The sequence below is a fragment of the Microcaecilia unicolor genome, chromosome 9, assembly GCF_901765095.1.
Source record: "Microcaecilia unicolor chromosome 9, aMicUni1.1, whole genome shotgun sequence".
NCBI classification, from domain to species: domain Eukaryota; kingdom Metazoa; phylum Chordata; class Amphibia; order Gymnophiona; family Siphonopidae; genus Microcaecilia; species Microcaecilia unicolor.
In genome coordinates, this window is record NC_044039.1 from 190,049,995 (window position 1) to 190,061,910 (window position 11,916).

An 11,916-nucleotide genomic window follows, 5' to 3' on the forward strand; every position below is an offset into this window, starting at 1 on the left:
AAGTACTGCACAAGGTAAGTACAGCATTTATTTCTGTCTCATTGAATAATGTAAAACAACTAAAAACTTTGAAAGAAAATATAGATACTATCTCTACTAAGCAAAAATCATTAGAAGGGGGCTTACTTAAAGTGAAGGAACAACAGGCACAAATGGCTGGGGATTGATTGACGATTTACAGGAAGATTGAAAACCTGGAAAATTCAGCCAGGAATTTAAATCTTCGGATATTAAATTTTCCGCAGACAAAATATACCTCGCCTAGAGAAATGTTTAATAGATTCTTAACAGAGGTTTTTAAGTACCCAGAGCAGTCTCTTCTGTCACTACATAAAATATACTATATTGGAGAAAAAAAGAGTGCAACAGGACTTATCACAAGTGACTTCTACTCAACAAGCACTTCCAGCAGAAACTATGGAGTTAACTGGCCTCCTTGAACAATCTATTGAAGATATTAAAACACGAGCAACTGTAATAGTTTCTTTTGTATTCCAGCAGGATAAAGATTCTTTGCTCCATTTATACTTCAAAAATATTCAACCTGACTTTTTAGGGGCCAAAATTTTGATTTTTCCAGACATTTCTCGCTGGACTCAGCAACGCAGGAAGAAATTTCTGGACTTAAAACAGAGAGCCATGCGGCTTAATGTTTCCTTCCAACTGAGGTTCCCCTGTAAATGTTTGATTTACTTTGAAAATACTAGATTCATTTTCTATGAGCCAGAACAGTTTTGTAAATTTCTAGAGTTGCAAGAAAATAAGATTGCAGCCCAATAGAGTTTATTAGCCGGCAATAGTATAATTAAGGATAACCACCTACTCTATATTTACTGTGATTGATATATTTTATGAATAATCTAACTTCCTATGATTATAACCTTGGATCCTTCCTAATTGTGGACTATAATTACCAACTTTATTCTCTGTTATATAAAATAATGATATTCTTGTTATTAGTGACCTACAGGTGGTAGTGTTAATTTGTAGTCGGTATATCCTTCAAAGATTTGTGATCTTTGTTTATAATGAAAATCAATAAAGAAATTAAACATAAATGTAGCTCCTAAATTATAAAACGATTTATCCAATTATATTAGAGCTGAACTTACCTTCTTAAAATTCAAATCTCAATTAAAAACCCACTGTTTTGGAGTTGCTATTGGACCAGTCGTTTCATAACGTTATGCCTGGGAGACGAGTGAATAATCTCTGCTGGATCCCTTTCCTAATCTTTCTCCCAGTTCCCCTTTTCCCTTATTTTGACAGACACGTGTAGTACCTTTCCTATCATCGTATTGGTGCTCTGTTCCCCAAGTTTTCTGTATTTTATTGATTGTAAACCACCTTAACCATTTTTGAAAAGACGGTATATCAAGGAAACAAATAAACATAAGCATAATAACTACTGTATTATCTGACCCTAAAAGCCGGGTGGCTGCTTCTAGTCTGGAAATGCTCTGTGGAATAACAAAATGCTAATTATGGCAAATGTAGAGTGGCCCCAGATTGTACTCTAGTGTCCAGATGCAAAGGGCCAAATTCTATAAATGGTGCCTTAAAAATTGAGGCAGAAAAACCAAAGAGCGTGATTCTATAAACTATGCCTAAAGTTACGAGTAGTTTATGGAATACGCTCAAGTACCATTCTTGAAACTAAAATTTAGGTTCACTCACCCATTTAGGCCACCTAAAACCAGGACTAAATACCTGCACCTAAGTTAGGCACAGATCAGGTGTATTCCATAATAGTGTAAGTCAGTGGTGTAGCTATGGGGTCCATGGGGGCCTGGGGCCCCTGGTTTGGCTGGTGGGGGTTGGGGACCCCCACCAGCCAAGGTGCCTTCACAGTGGCAGTAGGGGGGAGTGGCGCCGGGATGGCAGAAGCCCTCCTGAGCCCCTACGTCTTGCCCCATCCTTGGCCACCTTTAAATCTAGACTGAAAGCCCACCTCTTTAACATTGCTTTTGACTCGTAACCACTTGTAACCACTCGTCTCTACCTACCCTCCTCTCTTCCTTCCCGTTCACATTAATTGATTTGATTTGCTTACTTTATTTATTTTTTGTCTATTAGATTGTAAGCTCTTTGAGCAGGGACTGTCTTTCTTCTATGTTTGTGCAGCGCTGCGTATGCTTTGTAGCGCTATAGAAATGCTAAATAGTAGTAGTAGTAGTAGTAGTAGTGTTGCGGAGGGGGGGGGGGCGGAAGTGGTGGCTGGGGCCAAAATGAGCTCCTCCACCTTCGGCTCTGGCCCCCCCTCCCGGCAAGGTCTGGCTACGCTCCTGCACGTAGTTTTTTTTTTTTTTTAAATGCCCACAACCCGCCCATTCCACAGCCATGGCCATGTCTCCTTTTTGATTGCACACATAAGAATTTACATGGACCGCATTGTAGAATCTGTATAGAAAGTTGTGCGCGTGCATTCTAATTAAAGCCAATTAGTGCCGCTAATTGGCCGTTAACTACCAATTATCGGTGCTGATTGGCTTGTTAATCAATTAAGTTGTGCGTGCAATTTGGCCATGCGGCCAAATTAGCGTGCAGAAGTTAAGGCGCCATATATAGAATTTGGGGGATAGTGAGGCCTTGGTGGAGGAATTTTTCTTTCACGTTGATAACTAGTTACATTCACAGCTTTCAGCCTCTCTGCTCTTCAGGGAGATCCTTATTCTCCTCCTGGCTTTTCATGTCAGTCTCTATTTTCAATTTACCAGCAGGTGACAGCATCTCATTGTTTGAACGATTGCTGTGGTCTTTGAACAGGGACTGTAATTCCCAAGCAGAGGTTTAGAAAAGGCTGATGAGTCTGCATCGAAAATGAAACAAGAAATGTTAAAGTATCTAATGAATGGAGACATTTGGGGATGGCTTGTCACCAAGTGGAAGGTCCCTAGTCCCATTCCTGGCTCAGGTGTCCCAGGGCTGGGGATGTTGCAGAGACAGTACATACATCCCCCGTTGTGGTGGGAGGAGGATACGGGTTGTTTTGGATGTCAAAAGCATAGTTTATATGTACGTTTATTTTTATATGTTTATATGGTATTTGATTTTTACAATGTATTTTTTAGACACCTGAGGCAGGTCCCCGTTCCCCATAATACAGCTCCCCCCTCGCAGGAGCAGGAATCCAACCCCCCCACCACCACCACCCCAAGCCAGCAACACTGGGGCTGGAGGTCTGGCGAGTTTCCCTTAAATGGTGTGAAGCCCCACCCAGTGCATCCCAGGATGCACTGGGCAGGGCTGGGCGCCGCCATTTTCAAGGCAGCGCTGGAAGAGGAGGGAGGTAGGAGGGAGTGTACTACCTCCCTCCTCCAACAAATGTGTGGGGTGTGGCAGGGAAGAGGGCCGCTAGACCGCCAGGTTTGGGGGTGCTTGATTTGCAGCCCACTGGGCCACCAGGGCTTTTTGGGGGAGGGATATGAGGGGGGTTAGGGGGCTGAAAATCCACCAGATATCCAGCCCCTGTGAACTTGTGTTGGGGGGGGGGGGGTCAGGGGACCTCCAGCCCCAGTGTCGCTGGCTTGGGGTGTAGGTTTGGTGGCCACCTGAGCCTTGCTGTTTGGGGTCTGGTGATCCCACGGACCTCCAGCCCCCGTGTTTGACAGGTCTGGGCTTTTGTCAGCCCGGACCTATGAAATGAGTGTGGGAGGATTCAGGCACAATCCTCCCGCACTTTACCCTATGAGCAGAAGTAATAGCGCGCATAAATTTGCATGCTATTATTTCTGATCATAGAGGTGGTAAAGCCCCGCACTGTTCCAGCGCTATTTTTAAAGCGCTGTTTGGAACAGCGTGGGGCTTTCATCATCTGGGCACAAATATCTGAGAATAACGCTGGTGACGGCAAAAAAAATGTTCACTGCCACCAGCTTATAATCTAAGAACTACATGTTAATCTGAAAACTTGGCTTTTTAGGAATTATCTGATTGCAAATGCTTGATTTTGTTGTTTTTATTCTCTTGTTCTATGACTTTATATTGTATGCGGCTTGATGTTTTATTTATTTTTGTAATCCATTCTGAACTGAAGGGTTGAGCAGAATATAAATGTGTTGAATTAAATTAAACTAGTAAGAGTGGGTAGGAAAGCTCGCATGGGCGTAGTTTGGCAGTTTCATTTGGGGGTGGGGGCAACATATTCATTATAGTTATTCAAAACAACTGGTAAGAGAGAAACAGAAATGTTTTTTTCCCCTGTACTCTGTAAAACACAAAACTAAAATAATAATAATAAATGTACATTGCACAAAGCAGGCACATCTCAATCTTTAAAAAAATATGAAAATAATTTTTTTTCTTTTCTACCTTTGTTGTCTGAGCACTTTATTTTTCTGATTGGGCTGATCCCACTCTCTTCCACTTTCTCCATGTGTTAGTCTTCTAAAATCTTTTGCAGGTTGGCTTTTCCATTTCTTCTCTCTCCTCTTGTTGTCTTCCTTTCCCATTCAATCACCAAGAAGTCCCATTCATCTTCTGCTCTGTTCCCCTTCTCCCCACACCCCTAGTTGCATCCATCTTCTGCTCCTTCTCCCTCCCCCCACTGACACCCGCTATTCCCATCCATCTGCTCCCCCTCTCTCCCCCACACCCCCTAGTCCCATTCACCTTCTGCTCCCTCTCCCTCCCCCACCAAGTCCTACTCATCTTCTTCTCTGTTCCCCTTCCCCCACACCCCTAGTCCCAACCATCTTCTGCTCCTTCTCCCTCCCACCCACCCCCCTAGTCCCATCCATCTCCTGCTCCCCCTCTCTCCCCCACACCCCCTAGTCCCATTCACCTTCTGCTCCCTCTCCCTCCCCCACCAAGTCCTACTCATCTTCTTCTCTGTTCCCCTTCCTCCTCACCCCTAGTCCCAACCATCTTCTGCTCCTTCTCCCTCCCACCCACACCCTCTAGTCCCATTCACCTTCTGCTCCCTCTCCCTCCCCCACCAAGTCCTACTCATCTTCTTCTCTGTTCCCCTTCCCCCACACCCCTAGTCCCAACCATCTCCTGCTCCTTCTCTCTCCCCCCCACACTCCTAGTCCCATTCATCTTCTGCTCCCTCTCCCTCCCACTCCCACTCCGCCTCCCCCCACAACCCCTCATCCCATCCATCTTCTGCTCCATCTCTCTCTCACTCCCCCCCCCCCCCCCGTGGTCTCATTTTTTAAACCTTCCTAACCAGGCCTGTCCCTGTCTTAATTTCCTGTGACCCCCCCACCCGCTGCCGCTGCCACCACCGACACCACAGCCCTGGACTCTTCCAGTGGCACCCTGTATCACCCCCGCCCCAGTATTCCAATCCCCCGAGCTGTCGGCAGCCTCAGCAAAAACAGCACGCATGCTCCTTTAGACCTGTCCCAGAAGCCCTTCTCTCTCCTACAGCTTTCCACCTATGCAGGAATAGGAAGTTGAAGGAGAAAGAAAGACTTCTGGGGCAGGTCTAAAGCTGCGTGCATGCTGCTTTCTCAGAGAGGCTGCCGGAAGCTCGGGGAATTGGTGGATGGTGTGGCAGCTCAGCTCGTTTGGGGGGCCACTTCCCCCCCCCCCCACCCCCATACTACACCCATGAGGAAAGGTCTATTAAAACAGAGGAAAAAAACCTCACCTAGCTGCGAATGAGACATTTGGACAGAGTATTTCATGTTACCTTTCTCAAGATCATACATCACAAGAAGTTCAACAATGGTAATTAGGGTGATCTGGTTTAAGGGATCTTTACCTGGACCTGGCATGCATTCAGCGACTATCCATATATTCAGCAGGTCTTAATTAAATAGATAATATCATTTAAACCCTGATTCTATAAACTTGCATCCACCAGTTTACATTTAGCATTCAAAGTTGCATGTGAAAGTTAAAGAACAATGGCAGTTAAGCTCATAATTTAAGTTAACAATGAGCTGTTACTTTGATTTTAATGAGCAATAATTGGCTATAATTGCTGTTAACTGGCATTAACTGCCACTAATTAGCAGTTACACATGTAATAGCCGTTAGTCGTTATTCTACAAAATGTAGATGCAAAGGGACTAGTATTCAGACCGTGGGAGTTAGCCAGGCTAACTCCCGCAGTCAGCGCTAAATTCGGATTTTCAATGCTGGGCCATTTCCGGTGACCAGCGTTCAATGTCCGGTTTATGTTTGGTCGGTTTGAATGGAACCAGGTAAGTCGCTATTTGGATTTAGCTGGTTATTTTCAAACCAGCCAAAGATATCCCATGTATTCATGAGGCCAATTACAGTGAGTCTAAAAATTGGTGGATAGCCGGTTATATCGTCCCACATGACTGGCTAGCCGCTAACCGGCGATATTCAACGGGAGATAGCCAACAATCCCCAGCTGACTATTGGCAGATAGCCAGTTATGAGGCATTTAATTGGTCAGGTGCCGATCTTGGATGGTTAAATGCTTTTGTATATTGGGGGTAAAATATATACCACACAACTGCAAGGGGGTTATGGACCTGGGAGGGGCATGGGTGGGTCAAGGGCATGCCTAGCACTTAAGTGCATGGGTTATAGAACAGTATCAGTTATGCACCAATTACAATGTTCCCTCTAAGTCAGGTCTACTCAATTCCGGTCCTTGAGGTCCACAGGCAGGCCAGGTTTTCAGGGTATTCACAATGAATATGCATGAGAGAGATTTGCATACCGAGGAAATAGTGCATGATATTTCTCACACTTACTGAGTCTTAATGTCTATTAAGCAATGGAAGGGCCAAGAGGCATCATTGTTGGGCTGTGCTTAGGGCATCAGTTGGTCTTAATCCAGCCCTAATCCAGCCCTCTCTAGCACAGCTAGAGAGGTTAGATAGCTTGATCAAATTACTCCTCTTTATATACAGAGAAACATCGGCTCCCAGTCCCTTATCGAGTTCAGTTGGGGAGCTGGACGTGGAGCTGTAGGGACACTGATGGTATCTGCTCATTTATTTATTTCTTTTGTTTTGTTATGTAAGTTAAGTCTGACTGTAGTTCTTAGTGTGGATGCTTCTTCCTTCCTGTCAGTTTATGTCGCTCCTTTCTTTATCTGATTATGGGGTCCTTTTACTAAGCTGTGGCTTAAAGAGGCCTTAGCATGCATTTACGTAGGTTTTTCCAGCTCACTAAGGTCATTTTTTTCTGCAGCTGGAAAATGGTTGATTTTCCTTTTTGTTTTTTGTATTAATGGTCATGTGCTAATGTTGGCATTAGCACAAAGCCATAAAAAATAAAATTACCGGTGAGTACTTACCGACACCTATTTTGTAGGCGATAAGGTCTCACACAGTAATACTGCGTTAACCAGTTAGCATGTGGTAATGTAGCTGCATTAACTGATTTGTGCAGGAATGCCGACTTTATGACCCTGACATGCAAGGCTGCCAAGAGGGGGGGGGGCAGGGGAGCAAAATTCCCCAGGCAAGGCCTCCAAGAGGGGCCCAGCACTGGGCCCCAGGGTCTGTCTCTCTCTCCTGCTCCTATTGGGAATCGGTCCTGGCACACTGGAGCAGGTGAGAGACAGACCATGGCGCTGGACCCCCCATGTCAGTGCATCTGCTCCAGTGGCATAGCCACAGGTGGGCCTGGGTGGGCCGAGGTCCACCCAACAGTAGCACACATTTAGTGGTAGCTGTTGGGGATCCCAAGATCTGCCAGCTGAAGACTTCCCCCTGATGGTAACAAGGATGCTGCTCTCCACACCTGCGGATGCTCAGTTTTCAGTGCATGCCTGCTGCAGAGTGCCAAGGTGGAGAGAAGCATTTTCCCGCCAGCTGAGATATTTTTTTGATGTTCGGGGAGGGAGGAGAATACTTGGTGCCCACCCACTTCTTGCCTAGGCCCACCCGAAGTTTGCTGTCTGGCTACGCCCCTGGTCTGCTCCTCCCCAGCCTCTAAGTGGGGCCCAGTGCTGGGATCTGGTGGCCTTCCAAGAGAGAGTGAAGGGCAGCAGCATTGGCTGCATTATGGGTTAGGACCGGCGACTGCATCCTGAGTGTGGATGGGGGGGCCTGGCAGCTGTGTTCCGAGTGGAGGGGGCCAGCGGCTGCATTCCAAGTGAGGGGGCCCGGCAGCGGCGGCCCTGTCCCAGGCCCAGCTCTGTCTCTCGGTGGCCATGCTGACATGCCACCTCCAACAACAACAAAAAAAACTTATTAGCACCCCGACTAGCGAGCACAGATTTGGAACTTACCACAGCATACCTGAGTGTGTCTTGCAGTAAGCCATTTTAAGCTGCAGTAAGAGTGTGCTAGCAATTACCGCAGATTAGTAAAAGGACCCTTATGATGTACACTGTGGAGTGGAGGAGTGGCCTAATGGTTAGTGCAGTGGGTTACAGACCTGGGCAACTGGGTTTGATTCCTGCTGCTGCTTGGCAGTGGGTTGAGATCGTGGAGAACCAGGTTTAATTCCCTCTGCAGCTCTCTGTGACCCTGCCCTCCACTTCCCCAGGTACAATATATAACTTACTGCGAACTCATTAGGGACAGTGCAAAGTACCTGTAATAGAAATTGTAACCGCATAGTTGCCTCAGGGATCACTTGTGGTATATCAAGTGCTGAAAATAAATAAATAAATTCCACCTGTCAGTCAGTAGATGGCAGTATAACAAACTTTACAGAAACAAAAAAAATCATCTATTGGATAATGATTGAATATCACCACTATACTCCCTAATTCTATATATAGCACTCAAAATTGCACACGCAAATTTAGGTGTGCATCTAAATTGTATGTGCAATTTAATTGAGGTCTTTTCCCTCCTTTTCATGATATTTAGCAGAATAATAGTATGATTTCCAGTATATGAATTATAACAACACTAGGAAAAAATGCCCGTTTCTGAGCGGAATGAAACGGGCGCTAGCAAGGGGCCCCCTCCCTCCGTCCCTCGAAGCTACTTGCCTTGTTCGCTGTGGGCCGTTTCTCGGCCCTCGAGTGTCAATAGCTCCGCCCTCGACGTCATGACGTTTTGACGCATCATGACGTTTTGACGCGAGGGCGGTGCAGACACTCCAGGGTACACCGGATATCTCGGGCGCCTCAACTTCCGTGGAGGCTTCAGAACGTTGGGTTTGCCTTTTATATAGATAGATATTTATTGCATCTTTGCTTATACCCTACGCTGTCTCTAAAATGTTCTATTATGCATTGTGTTGACATTGTCCGTAGTATACTACGGCATACTTTGTATTGTTATTTGAATATTTTTACTGCTGTAACTGTCTATTGCTTATGTTTTATTCTTACTATACACCGCCTTGAGTGAATTCTTTAAAAAAAGACAGTAAATAAATCCTAATAAAATAAACAAACAAACAAACATGTCTTCAGCATGGAGTACAGCTTGGAAGTAAGATAATTTGCTGAAGTTGGCCTTACGGTTATATGTCTATCAAATCTGATCATTAGCCTGTCTTAAACTCACCACGTATCTGTTCTTGCCAGTATTGGCGACTGCCACTACTGCACTATGTAAGCCACATTGGACCTGCAAACAGGTGGGAAAATGTGGGATACAAATGCAACAAATAAATAAATAAATATCGCATTTAGGCATGTATATTCACACCAGCCATAGACCAATGCATGTCTGCATTTAGGAGCACCAGTTCCAGTTTACGTTAATATTTTATACAACCACATCTGCAAATAAGTGTCCTTATGGAATAAGCTCACTTCCTGCATTATTTGGATGCCTAAATGGTGACGCCCAGTTATACAATTAGCTCCAATGTGAATAACAGCACTAAAGGGCCCTTTTACGAAAGGGTTGCAACATGGCCCAACGCAGCTGCTGGCGGTAGTTCCAGCTCGAGCGTGCGCCACTTATGGTGTTCCGTAAAATATTTTTACAATTTTTACTATGGCGCTAACCCAGTGGTAATCGCTGCCTGGTTACTGCTGGGTTACTGCAGAAGCCCTTACCGCCACCTCAGTGGGTGGCGGTGTTTCTCACCGCATGGCCCAGGGGCGTAGCTATCATGGGGCCATGGGCCCCCGTAGATTTGGCCCTGGACCCCCCTGCCGTGACCCTCTCGACCCCCCTTCCCGCCGCCAACCCTCCCCCACCGCCGTCGCGTACCTTTGGTGACAAGGGACCCCAACTCCCGCCAGCCGAAGTTCTCCTTGGCCACGCTGCGTTGCTTGCTGATCGATCTGATCAAGTTTCTGTGCGTGTGTCTGACATCTGTACGTGCAGGACGTCAGACGCACGCAGAGAAACAGATTCAAACTTGATCAGATCATTTGGCAATGCCGTGTGGCCGAGAAAAGGACTTCGGCTGGTGGGGGTTGGGGTCCCCCGCCAGCAAAGGTACATGGCGGGAGAGGGTTGGCGTCAGGAAGGGGGGGTTGAGAGGGTTGTGGCGGTGGGGGGGGTCAGCAACACCACGTGACCGAGAAGAGGCCCTCGGCTGGCGGGGGTTGGGGTCCCCCACCAGCAAAGGTACGCGGCGGGAAGGGGGGGTCGAGAGGGTTGCGGCAGTGCCGGGGGGGTCGGCGGCACCTGGGGGGGGCTAAAATGTGCCACCACCTCGGGCTCTGGACCCCCCTCCTGTCGAAGTCTGGCTATGCCCCTAGCATGGCCATGTGGTAAGTGTAATCTTACAGCATGACCATTTTTTTGAGGGGGGGGGGGTTACCTGCTGCGGTAAAAAGGACCTTGGTGCGCAGGAAAAATGGTTCCCGCTGCTACTACAGGGCCATTTTTACCACAGCTTGGTAAAAGGACCCCAAAATATATGTTGGCCGATATTCAGTCCACGGGAGGCGGGCCAGCAATGCCCAATTACTGCCGAACTAACCATTTCCAGGATTCCCCCCCCCCCCCCCGGAAATAGCGCGTGCTCAACCCGGAACTACCGCTGGTGGCCACATTAGGCCAACAGTAGTCCTGGAATAGCGAGCGGTAAGTCCATGTTGGACTTCTCTGTAAATGGGCCCCTAACAAGCTTATTTTCGAAAGTGATTGCCGGCCATAAATCAGGAGATGGCCAGTGATCTCTCAAAAGCGGCCAAATCGGTATAATCGAAAGCCGCTTTATTGACAGCATCGCCGCTTTCCCATCGCCTCACCGCTGAAAGTTCAAGGGGGCGTGTCAGCGGCATAGCGAAGGCGGGACATTGGCGGGCATGGGCGTGGCTGCCAGATGGCCGGCTTTCGCGGATAATGGAAAAAAAAGCGGCGTTCAGCAGTATTTCGCTGGGTTTTACTTGGTCCTTTAATTTTCATGACCAAGCCTCAAAAAGGTGCCCCAACTGACCAGATGACCACCGGAGGGAATCGGGGATGACCTCCCCGTACTCTCCCAGTGGTCACCAACCCCCTCCCACACTAAAGCAATAAAACTAAAAACCTTTTTTGCCAGCCTGTATGCCAGCCTCAAATGCCGTACCCACCTCCATGACAGCAGAATGTGTTCTATCCTGAGACAGCCTTTCCCTGGTTGTGATGTGGCTCTCGAGTGAGTGTGACACCTTTCCTGTTAGGTGCACTGCAGAGTCACATCAGCAATGCATTGTGGTGAGTGTAGGGTAGTGGGCTCTACTCCCATGGTGCTTTTCCCCCTGCTAACTGGGTCAGAGTGAGTCCAGTTTTGTTTCCGGTAGTCCATAAGGTAGTGGCCATTTTTGTAAGCCAGTTTTAGATCCCTTTCACGTGTTAGCCACGTTACAGAACTTAGTTCTTCCCTTGAATGTGGCTGAAAGAGGGCATTGTACACCATTCTGCCAGCTCTAACCTACTGCTCATCTCAGTACCAGCGAGACTCGTTGCCAGTGGGGCACAACCTGTGATCTGCAGTTAACTGTGAGTAAGCGTGCTTATTCCAATAAAGGATGTTTTCGGAGAGATTAGTCTTCAGGTGTCAACTGGTGTGCCAATGTTATACAGCAGCAACAAATCCTAGAGGCCTGCGTGTATGCAGGTCCCTGGAGCA